Here is a 20289-nt window from a genome sequence, read left to right as displayed (position 1 = left end):
GTGTACAATTTGGTGTACCACCACATGGATTGCAGCAGTTCAAGAAGGCAGCTGACCACTACCTTCTCAAGGGGCAATTAGGGATGGGCAATAAATGCTGGACTGCCCACATCCATTAGATGAATTTTTAAAATAAGCCCAGACTAAATTAGAGCAAATGTGGTGATCAAACATATCCAAGTTTACTCTGGATGATGTACATTCAAAATTCATTTGAGTTAAAATATTCTATTGCTCACAAAAGAGGTCACCATCTCTCTTGACTGGAACAACTCAAAGTTAATGTCACTGCCCTGCTCCCTTCCTGTGTCTCCCATTATTTTATCCTATCTTTCAACTGTGTGAAGAACATGATCCAAACCTCTTTGTGAGCATTGTAACGGGGAGAAGCCCGGGAGTTGCAAAGAGCTGCCAGTGTAACAGAATTTAAGGGGGTAATGTGGTGGGAATTTTGGGCAAATGCTTGCTTCTCACCCACCCCATCATAAAATTAGGCAGTGTCCAAAACGGGAGGATGACCCAAACACAATCCTGTGCCTGCCAGGGAGATTGAATTAAGATTATCCCCTAAATATTTCATAAGTATAAATTATTTTTGGAAAAGTGGCTATACAATACCATCCACAGCCATTTTGCTAATGCTAAGAAAAGAAATCTGCTCCAGCTGATTTCCATCTAGTGCACACATTACACGCAGAAATGAAGCCTTTAAAGGTTACTTTTTCTTATTATGCAAATCGCAAAGACCTCAGACCAGGGAAGAATGGGAGGAAGAAAGAGATTATCGAAAGGTCAGTGCTGGCGAGAGGCAGGGAGGTTGGTGCACAGCAATCATACCTCGTGGAACTTTTCCATCTTGCTTATGCAAAGGTTAGTCAATCTAGAAAAGACAATAATTGACACAATCTCTATTACCTTCTGTATGATGTCTGTGAGAAGGACGCCCCCTGAATTGATCAGTGAGCATCTTCAGCAGGTTCGCATCTGAGCTGAAATTTTGAGTGACTTACACCAGCCGCATTTCTTATTTTACCCATCACTTGGTATTCCCACAATGCCGAGCTCTTATCAATCTATGATAAAAGCTAACCATCCTTTACTGCATTCAGAATCGCAGATTTGTTAATGCTGTAAATTTAAACATTTAAGCGACACTCAATTAGATTCTCATTAACCATTTTGCTCTCGATTTCTGGAGGAATGTGATTTGATAACGAGCGACTTTTGTGAAATTTCAGGCCGTTTTGTAGCTGCCCTTTCCCCTCCAGTGCAGCCTATTAACCCCTTCACTGCCTCTGTCCAATGACTTCTAGATGATCAATGGTTTCATTGTGTGAATTAGCGTGGGAATTGTAATCAGAGTGTGTACAGTATTTTGGGCGGCACAGTAGCACAGTGGTTAGCACTGCTGCTTCACAGCTCCAGGGACCTGGGTTTGATTCCCGGCTTGGGTCACTGTCTGTGTGGAGTTTGCACATTCTCCTCGTGTCTGCGTGGGTTTCCTCCGGGTGCTCCGGTTTCCTCCCACAGTCCAAAGATGTGCGGGTTAGGTTGATTGGCCATGCTAAATCGCCCCTTAGTGTCCTGAGATGCGTAGGTTAGAGGGGTTAGCGGGTAAAATATGTAAGGATATGGGGGTAGGGCCTGGGTGGGATTGTGGTTGGTGCAGACTCGATGGGCCAAATGGCCTCTTTCTGTACTGTAGGGTTTCTATGATTTCTATGAGTAGGGGGACAGTTTGTTCTCACCTGTTTTATTGTATGCAGAAGACTAATTTATCTGCTTCCCCTCTGAAAAACAATCAAGAGTTTGAGCTCCCACATTTCAAATGTTTTTTTATTCCCCTGCGTGTTTGATAAAGTTCTTTTTTCTCATTTACACTTCCCTCCACCTCATTTCTCACACTGGTAACAAACTGAAGAGAACGGCCCCAACTTCAAAGGGAAGTGAAATAAATAATTCAGCCCGATGTTTTCTGCTAATTTGTGCAAAGCCACTTTACTTGCAAGGACAAGCTGACAGTGTGAATACCTACAGGGTTCAGCATGCCAGTCCCTGCTGACAGTCCCATCCAAATAAGATAGTTTGGCATAAACTTAACACCTTGCCACCAATCACTGGCTTCGAACACAAGGCAAGATTTTGAAGGGCAGAGAATTCTCCCCTGTGTTACAGCCCAATCATTATTCCATACAAACCCTACAATGCAGAAGGAGGCCATTCGGCCCATTGAGCCTGCACCAACAACAATCCCACCCAGGCCCTATCCCCGTAACCCCACACATTTACCCTACTAATCCCTCTTACCTACGCATCCCGGGACACTAAGGGGCGATTTAGCATGGCCAATGCAGCTAACCCCCGCACATCTTTGGACTGTGGAAGGAAACCGGAGCACCCGAAGGAAACCTACACAGACACGGAGAGAATGTACAAACGGACAGTGACCCAAGCCGGGAATCAAACCCGGGTCCCTGGCGCAGTGAGGGAGCAATTATATATTTTTTTAAAGTACATAGCCATTAATGTGAGTATACCAGTGACCAGAAACTGAACTAGACCAGCCATATAAACACTGTGGATATAGCTCAGAGTCCTACCGACATTAACTCACCTCCTGACTCCCCGAACATTTAGATGTCACAAGCCAGGGCTAAGATGGAATACTCTCCATTTGCCTGGATGGGTGCAGCTCAAACAACATTCAAGAAGCTTGACACCACCCAGGACAAAGCCACTTGATTGGCACTCCTTCCACAAACATTCTCTCCCTCCACCACCGATACATAGTGACAGCAGTGTGTACCGTCTGCAAGATGCACTGCAGCAACCCATGACCTCTTTAGATAAAATAAAGACAGAAAATGCTGGGTAAGCTCAACAGGTCTGGAAGAATCTGTGGAGAGAGAAACAGAGTTAAGGTTCTGAATCTGTACAACTCTTCTTCAGAATCACTGCCACTGAAAGGACGGGGGCAGCAGAGGCAAGTTCCCTTCCAAGACACACACCATTGTGACATGGAAAATATCACAATTCCTTCACTGTCACTGGATCAAAATCCTGGAACTCCCTTCCTAACAGTACTGTGCGTGTACCTGTACAACACTGACTGCAGCGGCTCAAGAAGGCCGCTCACCACCACCTCCTCAAGGGCAATTAGGAACGGGCAATAAATGCTGATCTAGCCAGTGAGGCCCATGTTCTGTGAAAATGGAAAAAAAATTGTTCTTCATTTTGTTCATAATAGCGACACGGTGGCACAGTAGTTAGCACTGCTGCCTCACGGGTCCCGGGTTCGATTCCAACCTTGGGTGACTGTCTGTGCGGAGTTTGCACGTTCTTCCCGTGTCTGCGTGGGTTTCCTCCGGGTACTCCGGTTTCCTCTCACAGTCCAAAGACCATAGAATCATAAAATCCCTACAGTGCAGAAGGAGGCCATTCAGCCCATCGATCCTGCACCAACAACAATCCCACCCAGGCCCTATCCCCGTAACCTCACATATTTAACACTACTTATCCCCCTGACACAAAGGGGCAATTTAGCATGGCCAATTCACCTAACATGCACATCTTTAGAGACTAAGGTGCAATTTAGCATGGCCAATCGACCTAACCTGCACATCGTTGGACGCTAAGGGGCAATTTAGTATGGCCAATCCACTCAACCTGCACATCTTTGGACTATGGGAGGAAACCAGAGCACTCGGAGGTTAGATGCATTGGCCATGCTAAATTGCCCTTTAGTGTCCAAAGATGTACGGATTGGGTGGATTGGCTGTGCTAAATTGCCCCTTAGTGTCAGAGGGACTAACAGGGGTAAATACGTGGGGCTACAGGGATAGAGCCTTGGTGCAATTGTTGTCGGTATAGACTCGATGGCCTGAATGGCCTCCTTCTGCACTGTAGATTCTATGATTCTAAGGAGATAGGACCTGGGTGCTATGCTCTGTCAGAGAGTCGGTGCAGACTCGATGGGCTGAATGGCCTCCTTCTGCACTGTAGAGTTCTATAATTCTATTCTTTGTACAGCGGAACCCCCATTTTACGCGCCCCGATTTAGCGCGAATTCGGATATAACGCGATGAATCATTGGACCCTTTTTTTTCCACTCATGATCGGCAAATCTCGCTCGCCCCGCTGTTTCTACCGTGCTCCATCAGTCAGCTCGTCATGTGTAGAGAAATGCTGGGAAAAGGGTCTGGGGCCAGCCTTTTCATCACGCCAATCCACCATGGAAGATGATGACGAGCCAGATTTGTACGGCTTCACAGAGGAAGATGTGCGTGAGGCAGAGAAGCTGTCTGAATGCAGCAAAGAAGAGCTACACCAGTGGCACTCTGCTGACGACGAATGTCCGACATATGAGCATCTGACGGACGCCGGGATCGTCCGTAACGTAACTATAGCACCGGCTCGCAGCCAGCGAAATGCTACGTTCAAGCACGAAACACTCGATCACTTTTTAAAGAAATAAACTGTTGTTGTTTTGTTTTGTTTATTAAAAAGCTTTACTAAAAATTAATTTGTGTTTTAATTTCTACTGTAACAACAATGATTTATTCGCGGAATTTTTTAATTAAAAGGTAATTTGCCAGATGGTAAACATGCAAAAAACAGGTCAAATAGGGCGATAATAGGGGTGTTTTAGGATGTTAGGTCACCATTGGATAAGTTTGAACGCTGATTTTCTTGAACCCCGATTTAGCGCGACCCCGCTTTTTTTGCGATAACATTTTATGGACCCCAACCATCGCGTTATAACGGGGCTGCATTGTATTTGCTTGGTTACTTGTGGGACCTTGCTGCGCATAATTTGATTGCAGTGCTTCCAGAGAAACATAACAACAGGAAAAGTCGCAACATAAATGCAGATGTTCTTTTTCTATCATGTACGGGGCATTGACACTAAATTTATAATAGTCAAAATGCTGCCAAGTGTGTCACACTCTCTCCACCCTGCCCCTTGTTGATCTATGTTGAGATATAGAATGTGGTCTATGGGACCAGCTGCCTGAGGGAGAAGGAAATTAGGGCCAGCCAGACTTGAAGCAACTCTCAGCAGAATGCTACAATGGTATTAATTAGGGAGCTCAGACACCATCAAATATCACACAAATATCAAGGTTAACCAGACAAGAAAGGATGACTAAATTACACAATGCTTCCACTCAGAATATAAATTCCATTAAGAAACACTAAAAATAATAATGGCACCACTATTTAAAACTATAGCAGTAAGTCTGAGGTCATAATCAGCGTATGGTGGGCCAGGCAATGAGAACCAGCTCTGTGGCAGCATCCAGAAATGAAAAAGAAACATGGGGCGGAATTTTCCCATCCCGCCTGCCACAGGAATGTGTGATGTTGGCTCGTCTTAGGCAGGCAGACAATCCCAAAAACTGAGGATTTCCCTAAACGGGTCATAGAATGGGTGATTGTTGGCCATGATGTGGAGATGCCAGCATTGGACTGGGGTGGGCACGGTAAGAGGTCTCACAACACCAGGTTAAAGTCCAGCAGGTTTATTTGGTATCATGGGCTTTCGGAGCGCTGCTCCTTCATAGGTGAGTGGGCTACTCACCTGATGAAGAAACAGCATGCTGAAAGCATTCTAAAAATATTCAAAAACACCACTGGAACTTTCTGGCTGTTCATGACCTTCAGGTCCCACCAACAGTGCGCTCCTCATCACAGGCCCCCGGCTGTGAGGGGTGCATTCAATAGGAAACTGCATTGACAACAGTGCAATCAGAAGCTGCTTCCCACCATCACGAAACACGCAACAGTTTACTTGGTAAAGTTCACCCTCTGTTTCCTCCACCTTTTGGGAAAAAAGTTCCAAAGTCTCACTACTCTCAGTCTTAAATGGGTGACATCTCCCACAAGAGGAAACATACCCTGCAAACCCACCCTGTCAACACCTCTCAGAATCTTGTATGTTACTTCTTATTCCAGTGGATGCAAACCTAGCCTGTCCAACCTTCCCTCACAAGACATCCCACACATTCCACTAAACCTTCTCTGAACTGTTTCCAACGCATTTACATCCTTCCTTAAGTAAGGATACCAGTGCTGTAATACTTCAGATATGATCTCATCTGTGCCCTATTTAACTAAAGCATCAGCCTCCCTGCTTTTGTAATCAATGCCCCTCACAAGAGAATGTGACATTCTATTAGCATTCCTACTGGCTTGGTGTGCCTGCATACTAACCTCTGGCAATTCATGCAGTAGGTCACCCAGATCCCTCTGCGTCTCAGAGTTCTGCAATCTGTCACATTACAATCCCGGTTAGTGTTATAACTGAATGGCGAGATCTTAGAATGGAAACCTGGCTCAAAGACTGTAACATTTCATCAAACATTAAGGAAATGAAGTCACTGGACCAGTTTCTTACCAACAAAAGAAAAGATTAATTAAACATGAAAGAAATGGATTATAATACAATACTTTACTCTCCCCTTAGCGTACAAATGCGCACAGATTTTAAGATTAACATGGAAAACAAAGTATATTCGAAGCTACAGTGGTCTCATTAGCACACAAGTTTGTCGTTTATGGATCATTTAGAATCCCGACAGTGCAGTAATAGGCCATTTGACCCATCAATTCTTCCTCAGAATTTTCCCAGATAATTTTCAGTCGCAAGTTTTCGCTTAATTTTTAGCAGTAATTCCTGACCGGATTTCAAACCAATCCCATTTGGTTTGCTCTGAGCCGATTGGCCTACGCTTTCTCTTCACTGCCATTGAGTCTGGCAAGTCTGGCCCATTGAGTCTGTACCAACTCTCCGAAACAGCATCTCACTCAGGACCACCCCCTCGCCCTATCCTTTTAACCCCACACATTTACCATGGCTAAACCACCTATACAATCCTAAACATCTTTGGACCATAAAGGGCAATTTAGCATGGTCAATCCACCTACCCTACACACCTTTGGGCAGTAAGGGGCAATTAGCCCCACTGGCCTGCTTTGTCATTCAATATGATAATGGCTGATCTCATCTCAATCTCAACTCTATTTTCCATAACCCTTCAACCCATCACTAATTAAAATCTGTCCATCTCCTCCTTAAATTTACTCAAAGTCACGACATATATTGCACTCTGGGGCAAAGAACTTTACAGATTCATGACCTTTTGAGGCCAGGATTCTCCCAAAATAAAAGTGCCCAATGGGTGGGAAAACAGGAGTGTTTTCCGCCCATTTTTAGCACACCTACCAGAGCGAATCTCTGACACTCTGAGCATTGCAGAGTGTCTCAGAGTGATTCACTCTGGTAAGTGGTGGGTGGGGCCTATTCCCAGCCGAGATGCCGGCGGTATAGTGCTGAGTGGGCCATTGTGCATGTGCCGATCTGTCAGAGTGCGGTGGCACTCCATTGCCGGCCTCCTGATTGTTGGCCTCCGATCGCTAGTCAGCCCCGTAACCCCTCTGATCGTCAGCCTTTCAGAACCCCTCCATCCCCTGATCGTTGGTCTATCGAACCTCCCCGAGCCAGCCCTGATCTCCCCCCCTCCTCCCTTCCTCCCCTGGGTCACCCCAATCTCCCCCCGTCCCCGGCCGTAGTTTCTCCTCATCTCTGTTTTAAACCTGCTCCCCTTATCCTCGGACAATGACCTCTTGTTCTAGATTGCCCCAGAAGAGGAAGCATCCTCTCTATGTCCACTTTGAACTGAGAGCGAGACCTTCCCCAAGCCCTTAAAAAACACCTGCCACAAAGAACCATAGAATCCCTACAGTGTCGGAGGAGGCCATTCGACCCATCGAGTCTGCACCAACATCTCCGAAAGAGCATCATGTGACAGATGTTAGGCTAACTGGCCTGTAGTTTCCCACTTTCTGGATGGGATTTTCCGGCCGCGCTTGCCCCAAGACCAGAATGTCCCACCCGAGGTCAACGGACCTTTGCACGGTCCGCCCCCGGCCTCTACAATTTCCCGCGGGACAGGAAAATTCCACCCTCTGTCTCTCTAGCTTTCTGAACAAAGGAGTTAAATTAGCAATTTTCCAATCTAATGGAAACTTTCCTGTATCTAGGGGGCTTGGGAATATTAAAACCAACGCGTCAGCTATCTCACTTGCCACTTGTTTTAAGAGCCTGTGATGAAGTCCTAGGTCAAGGCTAAGACCCAGGTACTTGTCAATCCCACAGCTCCACCACTCTGCTCAGTGCCAAAGAACAAAGAACAAAGAACAGTATAGCACAGGAAACAGGCTCTTTGGCCCTCCAAGCCTGTGCCGCTCCTTGGTCCAACTAGACCAATCGTTTGTATCCCTCCATTCCCAGGCTGCTCATGTGACTATCCAGGTAAGTCTTAAACGATGTCAGCGTGCCTGCCTCCACCACCCTATTTGGCAGCGCATTCCAGGCCCCCACCACCCTCTGTGTAAAAAACATCCCTCTAATATCGGAGTTATACTTCGCCCCTCTCACCTTGAGCCCGTGACCCCTTGTGAACGTCACCTCCGACCTGGGAAAAAGCTTCCCACCGTTCACCCTATCTATCCCCTTCATAATCTTGTACACCTCTATTAGATCTCCCCTCATTCTCCATCTTTCCAGGGAGAACAACCCCAGTTGACCCAATCTCTCCTCATAGCTAAGACCCTCCATACCAGGCAACATCCTGGTAAACCTTCTCTGCACTCTCTCTAACGCCTCCACGTCCTTCTGGTAGTGCGGCGACCAGAACTGGACGCAGTATTCCAAATGTGGCCTAACCAGCGTTCTATACAGCTGCATCATCAGACTCCAGCTTTTATACTCTATACCCCGTCCTATAAAGGCAAGCATACCATATGCCTTCTTCACCACCTTCTCCACCTGTGTTGCCACCTTCAAGGATTTGTGGACTTGCACACCTAGGTCCCTCTGTGTTTCTATACTCCTGATGACTCTGCCATTTATTGTATAACTCCTCCCTACATTATTTCTTCCAAAATGCATCACTTCGCATTTATCCGGATTAAACTCCATCTGCCACCTCTCCGCCCAATTTTCCAGCCTATCTATATCCTGCTGTATTGCCCGACAATGCTCTTCGCTATCCGCAAGTCCAGCCATCTTCGTGTCCTCCGCAAACTTGCTGATTACACCAGTTACACCTTCTTCCAAATCATTTATATATATATCACAAATAGCAGAGGTCCCAGTACAGAGCCCTGCGGAACACCACTGGTCACAGACCTCCAGCCGGAAAAAGACCCTTCGACCACTACCCTCTGTCTCCTATGGCCAAGCCAGTTCTCCACCCATCTAGCCACTTCCTGGTAATTGTAGTCACTCCCAGCCCCTGATTGACAGCTATTTCTGGGATGTCACTTGTATCTTCTATGGTGAAGAGTGATGCAAAATAAACATTTAGTTCACCTGCCATCTCCTTATTTTAATTATTAATTCCCCAGATGCACTTTCTATAGGACCAATGTTCACTTTGTTAACTCTTTTCTTTTTTGAATATCAATAGTGACTCACTCACCTGATGAAGGAGCAGCGCTCCGAAAGCTTGTGCTGCCAAATAAACCTGTTGGACTTTAATCTGGTGTTGTGAAACTTCTTATTGTGCTTACCCCAGTCCAACGCCGGCATCTTCACATCATAGGTGCAAATGGACAAGCCCACACAACGTTTCCTCTGCTCCCTTTCCAGTGCTATCACATACCTACTATGATGTGGATTCCAGAACTGCACACAGTACTCTAGCTGTGGCCTAACCAACATTTTATATAGTTCCAGCATAACCTCTCTGTCTTGTGGAATCTTCCTTTCAGTTTCAGCGATACTTTTCACATAACACTCTGTCACATGTTTTCCAATTACTCCAGCCAGAGCTAATCCACTGCTTAATTTTCATTTCCATATTTCTATTTTCTGTCACCGCTAACCCAGGAGCTTACAGTTAATTTCTCCGAGTATTGATCAGTGTAAAATGAGGTGAGATCAGCTGAATCAGCAGAAGATGATTGGGGAATGTTAGACATGAGCTATGTCAAATGGGAACAAAGTTTTGTGTTCGTTAATGAGGTTTTAAAACATCTCGCCTAAATTAGCCCCAACCACTAAACTGACCTTGACGTATTTTGCATGGTAGATAAACATCAAGAAACCAACCATACATAAGTGATTGGTTAACACAAGAATATGTTGGTTTATTAAGGATTTGAGAAGTTGGCAGCAATTTGACCACAGTTGGAGAACGTCTAAGTTAGTTGCTTCTTCAGGATAAACTGAAACTAGGTGATGGCCGAGAGGTATTATCGCTAGACTATTCATCCAGAAATTCAGCTAATGTTCTGGAGACCTAGGTTCAAATCCCACTATGGCAAATGGTGGAATTTGAATTCAATAAAAATATCTGGAGTTAAGAATTTACTGACGACCATGAAACCATTGTCGAAAAAACCTATCTTGTTCATTAATGTCTCTTAGGGAAGGAAAAGTGCCGTCCTTACCCGGTCTGACCGACATGTGTCCAGAGCCACATTAATGTGGTTGACTCTCAATTGCCCGCCAAGGTCAACTAGGGTTGGGCAATACATGCTGCCCAGCCAGCGACGCCCATGTCCCACGAATGAATTAAAAAAAAACCTAAGGCTGAATCACAATGATGCATTGCATCATTTCTCTCGTAATGGATACAGAAAATATAACACGGCATCCCCCTTACAAATAATCAGAACTATTTACAGTGTATGGAAATGCTTAATTACACATTACCAGTTATGAACTAAAAAACCCATAAACACCCTGAAGCATAGTGATGGTAGGCTTATATGTTCAACTTACTAAACATAATGTTAGCTTGAGATTGTTGAATTTATTTACAGTGCTCTGTGGGAGTGTCATATTTGGTTTTCCTTTGGAATTTGCTTTAGAAATCATAGAAACCCTACAGTGCAGAAAGAGGCCATTTAGCCCATCAAGTCTGCACCGATCACAATCCCACCCAGGCCCTACCCCCATATCCTGACATATTTACCCACTAATCCCTCTAACCTACACATCTCAGGACGCTAAGGGGCAATTTTTTAGCATGGCCATTCAACCTAACCCGCACATCTTTGGACTGTGGGAGGAAACAGGAGCACCCAGAGGAAACCCACACAGACACGAGGAGAATGTGCAAACTCCACACAGACAGTGACCCAAGCCGGGAATCGAACCCAGGTCCCTGGAGCTGTGAAGCAGCAGTGCTAACCACTGTGCTACCGTGCCGCCCAAGATCTTGTTAGATCTTGTTTAGATCTTGTTCTGGACACAATGGAGTTACACAGCATTTGAGAATTCGGTACTTCCCTAATTTGACTTGTTTCATTTCACACCCACATAAAGATGTACCAGAACAGACCCCATCCCCAAATTAATTTAATGAGTGGTGTAGTATGCCTTAAAAGGATAGCAGCATGCCATTCACTTGGAAGAAATTGTCATGTGATCATGCTTTAGTTTCCCTTTTGATTTTAGCAGAGCACAGATGCACAGCTCTGCAGCTCTGATGCCTTCAAGCTTTATACCCATGCGCATTGGCTCTCATGTGCCTAGTTTAAATAAATTAACCCACAACACGATTACCAAATCCCTTATGAGTGATTGCTGCATCTCTATCATTATCACTCCATGACATGGTGTGCAGAAATGGTTCCTCCTAAATAACATGACCTGGTCGGAAGAGTGTCACGGTGGCACAGTGGTTAGCACTGCTGCTGCACAGCGCCAGAGACCCAGGTTCGATTCCCAGCTTGGGTCACTGTCTGTGTGGAGTCTGCACATTCTCCCCTTGTCTGCGTGGGTTTCCTCCAGATGCTCTGGTTTCTTTCCACACTCCAAAGATGTGGAGGTTAGATGGATTGGCCATGCTAAATTGCCCCTTAGTGTCAGGGGAACTAGCTAGAGTAAATACATGGGCTTATGGGGATAGGGCCTAGGTGGGATTGTTCTCAGTGCAGACTCGATGGGCCAAATGGCCTCCTTCTGAACTGTAGAATTCTATGATTTTATAACCATGCCAAAGGGCAGGAGACACTGCTTGCCATTTTGGTCAGACTGCAACAAAGTCGAAGCACTGGAGAATGTTGTGAACACAGCGTTCTGACTGCACAGCCAAGCTTTGTAAACACAGCGCACTAATTAAAAACTGGTAAGGAGACAGATCCCTCATGGTGAGATTGTCATAACATAATATCATAACATTCAAGGCTACGGGACAAGTGCAGGAAAATAGGATTAGCGCAACTTTAATGGTAGTTATTGTCGGTACAGACCCAATGGGCCGAATGGCCTTTTCTGTGCTGTATGACTCCGTTGCAGCTCCTGGTGTGTCAGATGAGTAAGCGGGATAGCATGTCAAGAGGACTAGCACCGAGTTAGCTCATTCAGGATCAGCACGTGACTAGGATGTAGTTTGGATCGATAGTGAGAGAGGGAAAGTAAAATATAAATGCAAAAATCTTTGCAAAAAAAGTTAGGTCAGAGAGGGTTGTGATTATAATGGGTGGAGCTTCAGAAAAGCATGTGTAAAGAGCTACAGTGACACTCAGCCCAGGTACTATCGGAGAAGGAAGGTCAAAGGGATCTTAACAAATGTCCACAAAACTCCCCAGTTTGAAGTGGGATGCAGATGACCTACTTTCTGAAATCAATATGTTTAAACAGCGTACAGAGCTTTGGTTTCTTATTTCAGGTGTGCCTGAACCAGACAAACAAGCCAAAAAAATTCACCTAGCAATTGGAAATGAAGGTCTGCACACATAGGACGCACAGTAAGAAGTCTCACAACACCAGGTTAAACTCCAACAGGTTTATTTGGTAGCAAATACCATAAGCTTTCGGAGCGCTGCCCCTTCGAAGGGGCAGCGCTCCGAAAGCTTATGGTATTTGCTACCAAATAAACCTGTTGGACTTTAACCTGGTGTTGTGAGACTTCTTACTGTGCTTACCCCAGTCCAACGCCGGCATCTCCACATCATCACATAGGACGCGTCAGGATTAACAGCTGAAGAGTTAAATGATCCCCAGTGGATTACGTTGGAAGGTTGGTTCAGGATAATGTTATATTTCTGTATTCATTGACTCGAGTTAATGTCATTTTGACAACAGACTTCAGATTCTCTAGACATCGTCACCAGCAGATGCTGAGTTAGGGATACGTCCTGAGATTTTTTTTCGGATGCATTGCTGGCAGACAGAAAGAGTTGGTGCTTGCATCCACCCTCATGGAAGTACTGCAGAAAGATCTGCTAGACAAGCAGAAAATGTACAGCATCTAACAACTACTCACAAAAGGAAATAAAGTATGAAGTGTTCCCCACAGGTTGATGAAACTTACAGGTCCTGAGTACAACCCCAATTGTTGACGCACTCACTAGAACACCCAAACCTAGCAAGGTACCTGGGAGGTGTGGCCTTCTGCATGAACCAGCTTCCCAGCAATCTCTGCAAGCTGATATTCTTCAACAACTTGAACTTTTGGTCTAATAGGTTTCTACCCAATCGAATACAAAGTTAAATTTTGCACTCGGGTGAAGCTGTGACAGATCATCCAATTTACATCGTGGAGGAAATTTAGAGATTTCTTTGGGATTCTCCTAGACCACTCCAGGAATTCTGTCCAGAAAACTCCTGATAAGCTCAGCAGGACCTGAGTTGAGAGTTTATACAGGTTCCTTTGTGGGCCTGTGAGAGACCTCGAGAGGGAAAGTGAAGAGAATCATTCCCAGAGGGATTGTTACTGAACACAGATAAATATTGATCGGGACACCACAGATAACTCCCCTGCTCTTTTTTGGAGTAGCAGTATGGGATCTTTTACTTCCTGGTCATTTCTATCATTGCTGATTGTAGGATCTACGTTTCAAAAGAGGGCTTTGCTGCAGTGGGTGCCTGGTGTGAACAGCAGGTAGGATCACGCCCCCTGTCTCACCATTGTGCGATAAATATTGATCGGGACACCAAGGGTAACTCCCCTGTTCTTTTTCAAAGTAGTATCATAGAATCATAGAATCCCTACAGTGCAGAAGGAGGCCATTCGGCCCATCGAGTCTGCACCGACCACAATCCCACCCAGACCCTACCCCCACATATTTTACCCGCTAATCCTTCTAACCTACGCATCTCAGGACTCTAAGGGGCAATTTTTTTTTTTTAACCTGGCCAATCAACCTAACCCGCACATCTTTGTAGTATGGGACCTTTTACTTCCTCTTTAATGGTGAGACAGGAGGCGTGATCTTACCGGCTGTTCACACCACGCTCACACTGCAGCAAAGTCGGAGAATTTGGCGGCCAGCCAAATCTCTGTTCACTGCAGCGGGATGGGAAAATCCCATTGGTAAGATACAGCCTGGGACTCAGTTTAAACTTTCACCAGAAAGATAGAATCCATACTGCGCAGAATGAGGCCATTTGACCCATTGAGTCTGCACCGGCCACAATCCCACCCAGGCCCTATCCCCATGTATTTATGCTAGCTAGTCCCCCTGATACTAAGGACCAATTTAGCATGGCCAATCCACCTAATCTGCTCATCTTTCGGACTGTGGGAGGAAACTGGAGCACACGGAGGAAACCCACGCAGACACGGGGAGAATGTGCAAACTCTACACAGACAGTAACCCAAGCCGGAAATTGAACTCGGGTCCCTGGCGCTATGAGGCAGCAGTGCCAACCACTGTGCCACCGTGCCTTTGACATCTTTGGCAATGCATCACTCCCTCAATCCTGCACTGAAGATACAGAGTACAGTATTAGGAATGGGTTAACAGCCACCTTCTACTTAATTCCTAAATTGGATGTTAATCATTTAATAGAAGTCACTGTGGCACTGGTGTTGGGGTGTGTGTGTTAAGTTATAAAAGAGAATAAATTGAGTTTGTGAAGAAGCTGGATTTGCATCATCTTTTATCATTGGACTGCAACTGAGAGATTGAGCATTGGTAGCAGAGGATGGTTGCGACTCCAGATAAAGGACTGCAAGTTACGACTTTTTGGAAGGAAAAAAAAAGAGAAGACTTCACTCAGCATTCCAATCAATCAAAGAAGTGAATGGGATACAACAAAATGGCTGAAACCAGGGTAAAACTGTGAGGATATAACTATCTACCATTTTTCTCAGACACTGAATCTTATGACCAGTGGAGAAGTGAAGTCATCATGTGGACTATGGTAACCGGTTTAGGAAAAAGAAAACAAGGAATGGCCTTGGCTCTTTCTTTGCCATATAGAAGTAGAATTAGACACAAAGAATTTTTTGAATTGGACTTGGAACATTTGAACTCGGAGGAAGATCTGGATAATTTATTAAACCTTATGGATCAGATTTATCAAAAGGATGACTTATTAAGTGAGTATGAAACCTGGTCAGATTTTGATAGATTTCGGAAATACGAGGATATTTCTGTTGAAGACTATGCGATGGAATTTAATGGTCTCTGTATAAGGCTGCAAAAACACCGCCTGGAATTTCCACAGTCTGTGTTTGCATTCAAGTTACTGGACTGTGCTAAAGCCATAAATATGGATAGGCTGCTGGTTTTGACAGGAGTTAAATTTGCAGACAAACATGCCTCATACAAGCAAATGTCAGAGGCCTTAAAAATATTTAGGGAAACATTCTATTCCCCATGGCTCTTATGACACAAATAGGAAACAGACTGTGGCAGATAGGATGGAGAAATCATACAGGCACAAGCCGGCTATGGGAATATGGCAGAAGGTTGGGACCCAGAAATTATGAGGACAGAAACCCCTTTAATTCTATAACAGGAGGAAGGACATAGAGAATGGTAGCAGAAAAGTGAACCTCAGAAATGCCCTGGGTATGATTAATCGGTGTTTTCAGTGTGACTTTAAATTTCGTTATGCTTTCAACTGTCCAAAATAATCTAATAGCGTGTTTGAAGCTACACATGACATGGAGGAATCAGAAGAGGAAAGAGATGGTGACCAGAAAGAAGGCATTGTCTTAGTAATGAGAAACTTTACTCCTGTAATGAGAGTTTTGGTTGCAGAAACCTCTAATTGTGCTGTATTGGACAGTGGCTGCACATCTACCATGTGTGGAATTGACTGGTTAAAATATTACCTGGACTCTTTAAATGCTGAAAATCGGAACAAGGTTAAAGTATTTGAAAGTTCCACAAGTTTCAGGTTTGGGGATGATAATACCCTGAAGTCACTGAAAAGAGTGGTGATGCCTTGCAATATTGCCGGAGTGAATCATTTCATTAGCACAGATGTTGTGTCAAGTGAGATACCTTTGCTTCTGTGTAGACCATCGATAAAGAAAGCACGCGTGAAATTGGATATGGAAAAGTGATAAGGCAACAGTTTTTGGAAAAATGGTGGACTTACAATTTGCAGTCAGGACACTACTGTATTCCATTAATGAAAAATAATTTTTCGGGTAAAGAGGTTAAGGAAGTGTTATTAGCATCCGGAAACGGGACTTTAGCTGCTAAAAATCTCATTGTGTTAAAGTTGCATTGGCAACTTACACATCCATCTCCTCAGAGGCTGCAAAATGTATTAAAGGATGCAGGGGGTAAGAGATGAGGACCATACTAAGCTTATAGAACAGGTCAGTGATTGCTATGAGGTTTGTAGGAAGTACAGAAGGACACCATCACGACCGATAGTAACTCTACCTTTGGCCAGAGATTTTAACAACGTTGTGGTTATGGACCTTAAGATCTGGGATAAGGCAAACAATATATTCATTGACCTTTCGTTATCTGTTGCTAAGTTTCACCTCTTGGTCATAAGGTTGTGGGTTTGAGTGTCACTTAAGAGGCTTGAGCACAAAATCCAGGTTGACACTCCAGCGCAACATCGATCAATATTGTATCCTCAACCAATATCACGAAAACAGATTATCCAGGTGTTCCATTGGTGCAGTGTTGTGGGATCTTGCTGTGTGCAAATTGACTGCTGAGTTTCCTGCTTTACAATGGTGACTGCTCTTCAAATGTACTTTGCCAGCTGTAAAAACATTGGAACATCCCAACGCCATGGAAGATGCTATTAACAATGATCATGTTAATATTAATTAACAATATCAGCTAATATAGGATTCAGGAAGGAATGTTGGATGGTGAGAGAGCAGGAGATGGGTCAGGAGAGAACATGGAGGGAGATACTAGAGAACGATGACAGTTTCATTTTGTTCTTTCATGGGATGTGGGCATCGCTGGCACATCAGCATGTACTTCCCATCTCTAATTTCCCTTGAACTGAGTGACTAACCAGAAATCTTTCTTCTTTGATCTTTTGCATTTGCAGGAATGTTTCCTCTGAGCTTGCATCATATTACATAAAATCTATAGCAGTGGAATAGGCCATTCAGACTAACTGGCCTAGTCAGCATTAATATTCCACACAAGCCTCCTCCCAGTCTAATTTCAGCGACTCACCTTGGCCCCAAGCCTCCAGGTTCTTTCCTCCTGATATATGTACATCAATTCTCTCCTTCAGTGCCTCAGCGCTATTTATACCATGGCAAGTTCTACATTCCCACAAGTCTCCATGGAAAGATAAATCTCCTCGCAATCTTTTATCTTTCAATAAGATTCCCTTTCACTCTTCTAAACTCTCAGCAGTTAGAAATCCATTCTACGTAGCCTCTCAACCTTGGAGACCTCTGTGACCCAAGGAATGAATGAATTGAATCCTTTCCCTATGACCCTATCAAAAACCTTAAATTTAAAAATTGCTATCTAGCCTCCTTCTTAGTCTTCACTTTCCCAGACATCAGGGGGTGGTTTCTGGAGGTGTTCATTGTGGGCGAGAATGGCGACACCAGCGGAAATTCTCGTCAGACTGCGGGAATGGAAATCACGGTGGTGAGATCTCATTCTCTGCTTTTCCTTTCCTCTCTTGCGTGATGTAATGAGGTTTTATCTAAGTTCATTTTAATGAATTAATATATGATTAGAGGGCTTTCTGCCAATTGCTCCCCCCACATGGACGGCACGGTAGCACAGTGGTTAGCACTGCTGCTTCACAGCTCCAGGGACCTGGGTTCGATTCCCGGCTTGGGTCACTGTCTGTGTGGAGTTTGCACATTCCCCTCGTGTCTGCGTGGGTTTCCTCCAGGTGCTCCGGTTTCCTCCCACAGTCCAAAGATGTGCGGGTTAGGTTGATTGGCCATGCTAAAATTGCCCCTTAGTGTCCTGAGATGCGTAGGTTAGAGGGATCAGCGGGTAAAAAGATGTAGGGATATGGGGGTAGGGCCTGGGTGGGATTGTGGCCGGTGCAGACTCGATGGGCCGAATGGCCTCTTCCTGCACTGTAGGGTTACTATGATTTCTATGAAGCTCGTCGGCGTGATGTCACAGATATTTAAAAAGGTGAACCAGTCAAGGGGAACCCACCAGGGGCACACAGGTAAGTATAGACCCCTGGGGGGTGGGGGAAAAGGGACATGACCGGGCAATGCCCCTGACACCCTGACCGTTCCACTCTAAAAATGCCAACCTTGGCCATACCAGGGGCAGGCCCCATTGGGAAAATTCATTGGGGATGTGGTTTTCCCCTTGTGTGTGTATGAGTGGGGGTGTTGCCTCAGTGCTTTTGGGTGAGGGAGGGTTGTTACCTGTATCTGTGGGGGGATAGTATCAAAGAATCCCGACAGTACAAAAGGAGGCCATTCAGACCATTGAGTCTGTACCAACCACAATCCCAGCCAGGCCCTATTCCCACAACCGCACACATTTATCCTGCTAATTCCCCTGACACTAGGGTCAATTTAGCATGGCCAATCAATCATAACCCACACATCTTTGGACTGTGGGAGGAAACCGGAGCACCCAAAGGAAACCCACGTGGGCACAGGGAGAAAGTGCAAACTCCACACAGACAGTGACCCAAGCCAGGAATTGAACCTGAGAGCCTGGTGCTCTGAGGCAGCAGTGCTAACCACTGTGCCACCGTGCCGCCCTGGTGTTTTGCTTGTTTAAACGGCACCCTGATCTCTGTAGAGCTCCGCCCTGCCAAAGTGAGGGCAAAAAAACCATACCCCAGATTTTCTGTGCACAGAGAATCTGGAGAGAAAACTTGGCTGTGCAGCTGGGGGGCTGCACACCAGTGTCCACACCACTGCCAGCATTCTGTGCACAGGGTACAAAATTCCACCCATCAACTTGCATTTACATAGCACCTTTCCAAATTCCAAACGCACTTCATTGAAATGTTCCTGAATAAAACTTAGTCCGAGCTACATCAGCATGGGTGATGAAAAGCTGAGTTGAAGTGGGATGTTATAAAGACTGCCTTAAAGGAAAAGAGAGAGAGAGAGAGAGAGTGGTGGAGAAGTTTACAGAGAATTCCAAAGCTTAAATCCTAAACACCTGAAAACACACTCCGCATTAAAGGAATTTGAGGAGGACCTTTTATTATTATTATTATTATTATTTATTTATTAGTCACAAGTAGACTCCCATTGATACTGCAATGAAGTTACTGTGAAAATCCCCTAGTTGTCACACTCCAGCACCTGTTCAGGTACACTGAGGGAGAATCTAGCATAGCCAATGCACCTAACCAGAATCATTTGGCAGTGATCAACTCCTGATAAGAGAGAATCAAACAAGTGCCTGCAAGACAGATGAGAGACAATACATTCCAGGACTTTGGAAAGGAAAAGGAGGTTAGTGATGGGCTGATAGTTTGTGAGATCAGGATTGTATTAAACTGGACTCCATTTTCCTGCAATTTTGTGGAATGTTGCTCTGGCAGGTTTTAGGGTTCATTTCTGGATCGCAGAGGATTGCTCACCGAGCAGTTCACATGTCACAGAGCAAGGTGAGTTACATTAAAAATTACTAAAACCTTTAGGATTTCAGCAGGAGGTAGAACCAACTGCATTCTAATCAACAGCAAGCTTTAAAATGTCATTCTGATATATCCTACCTACCAGTCTCACCAATCTTCAAACTAATTTACCACAAGAGTTTCCTCGGAGATTCTAATGGTAATTACTATTACCTTTTGGCCATTAGTGTCCTCCTTTGGCTAGAGGAATTGGGCAGCTGGGTCAGTGTTCCGTGGCTAGTGTCAATTATCTTTAATGTCTTTGTTCTTCAGAGACCAGGGGGACAGTGTGAGCAGAAAACTGCAGACATGTGATTGAAAGCAGCTAGATAGGACACCAGCTGGTTTTGAAATGACTGCTAGCAAAGGCTTATGAGTTTGAACATTTCCCAGGAGGAATGGGATTAGAATTTTGGCTCTATTTGGGACAGCGGAGTGTGTCATTACAGAGAAATTTTATTGCTCCTGAAACCCCTGGT

Source organism: Mustelus asterias, chromosome 22 (assembly GCF_964213995.1).
Source record: "Mustelus asterias chromosome 22, sMusAst1.hap1.1, whole genome shotgun sequence".
NCBI classification, from domain to species: domain Eukaryota; kingdom Metazoa; phylum Chordata; class Chondrichthyes; order Carcharhiniformes; family Triakidae; genus Mustelus; species Mustelus asterias.
The sequence above is the reverse complement of the archived record's forward strand: the minus strand, read 5'-3'. Positions refer to the sequence as shown.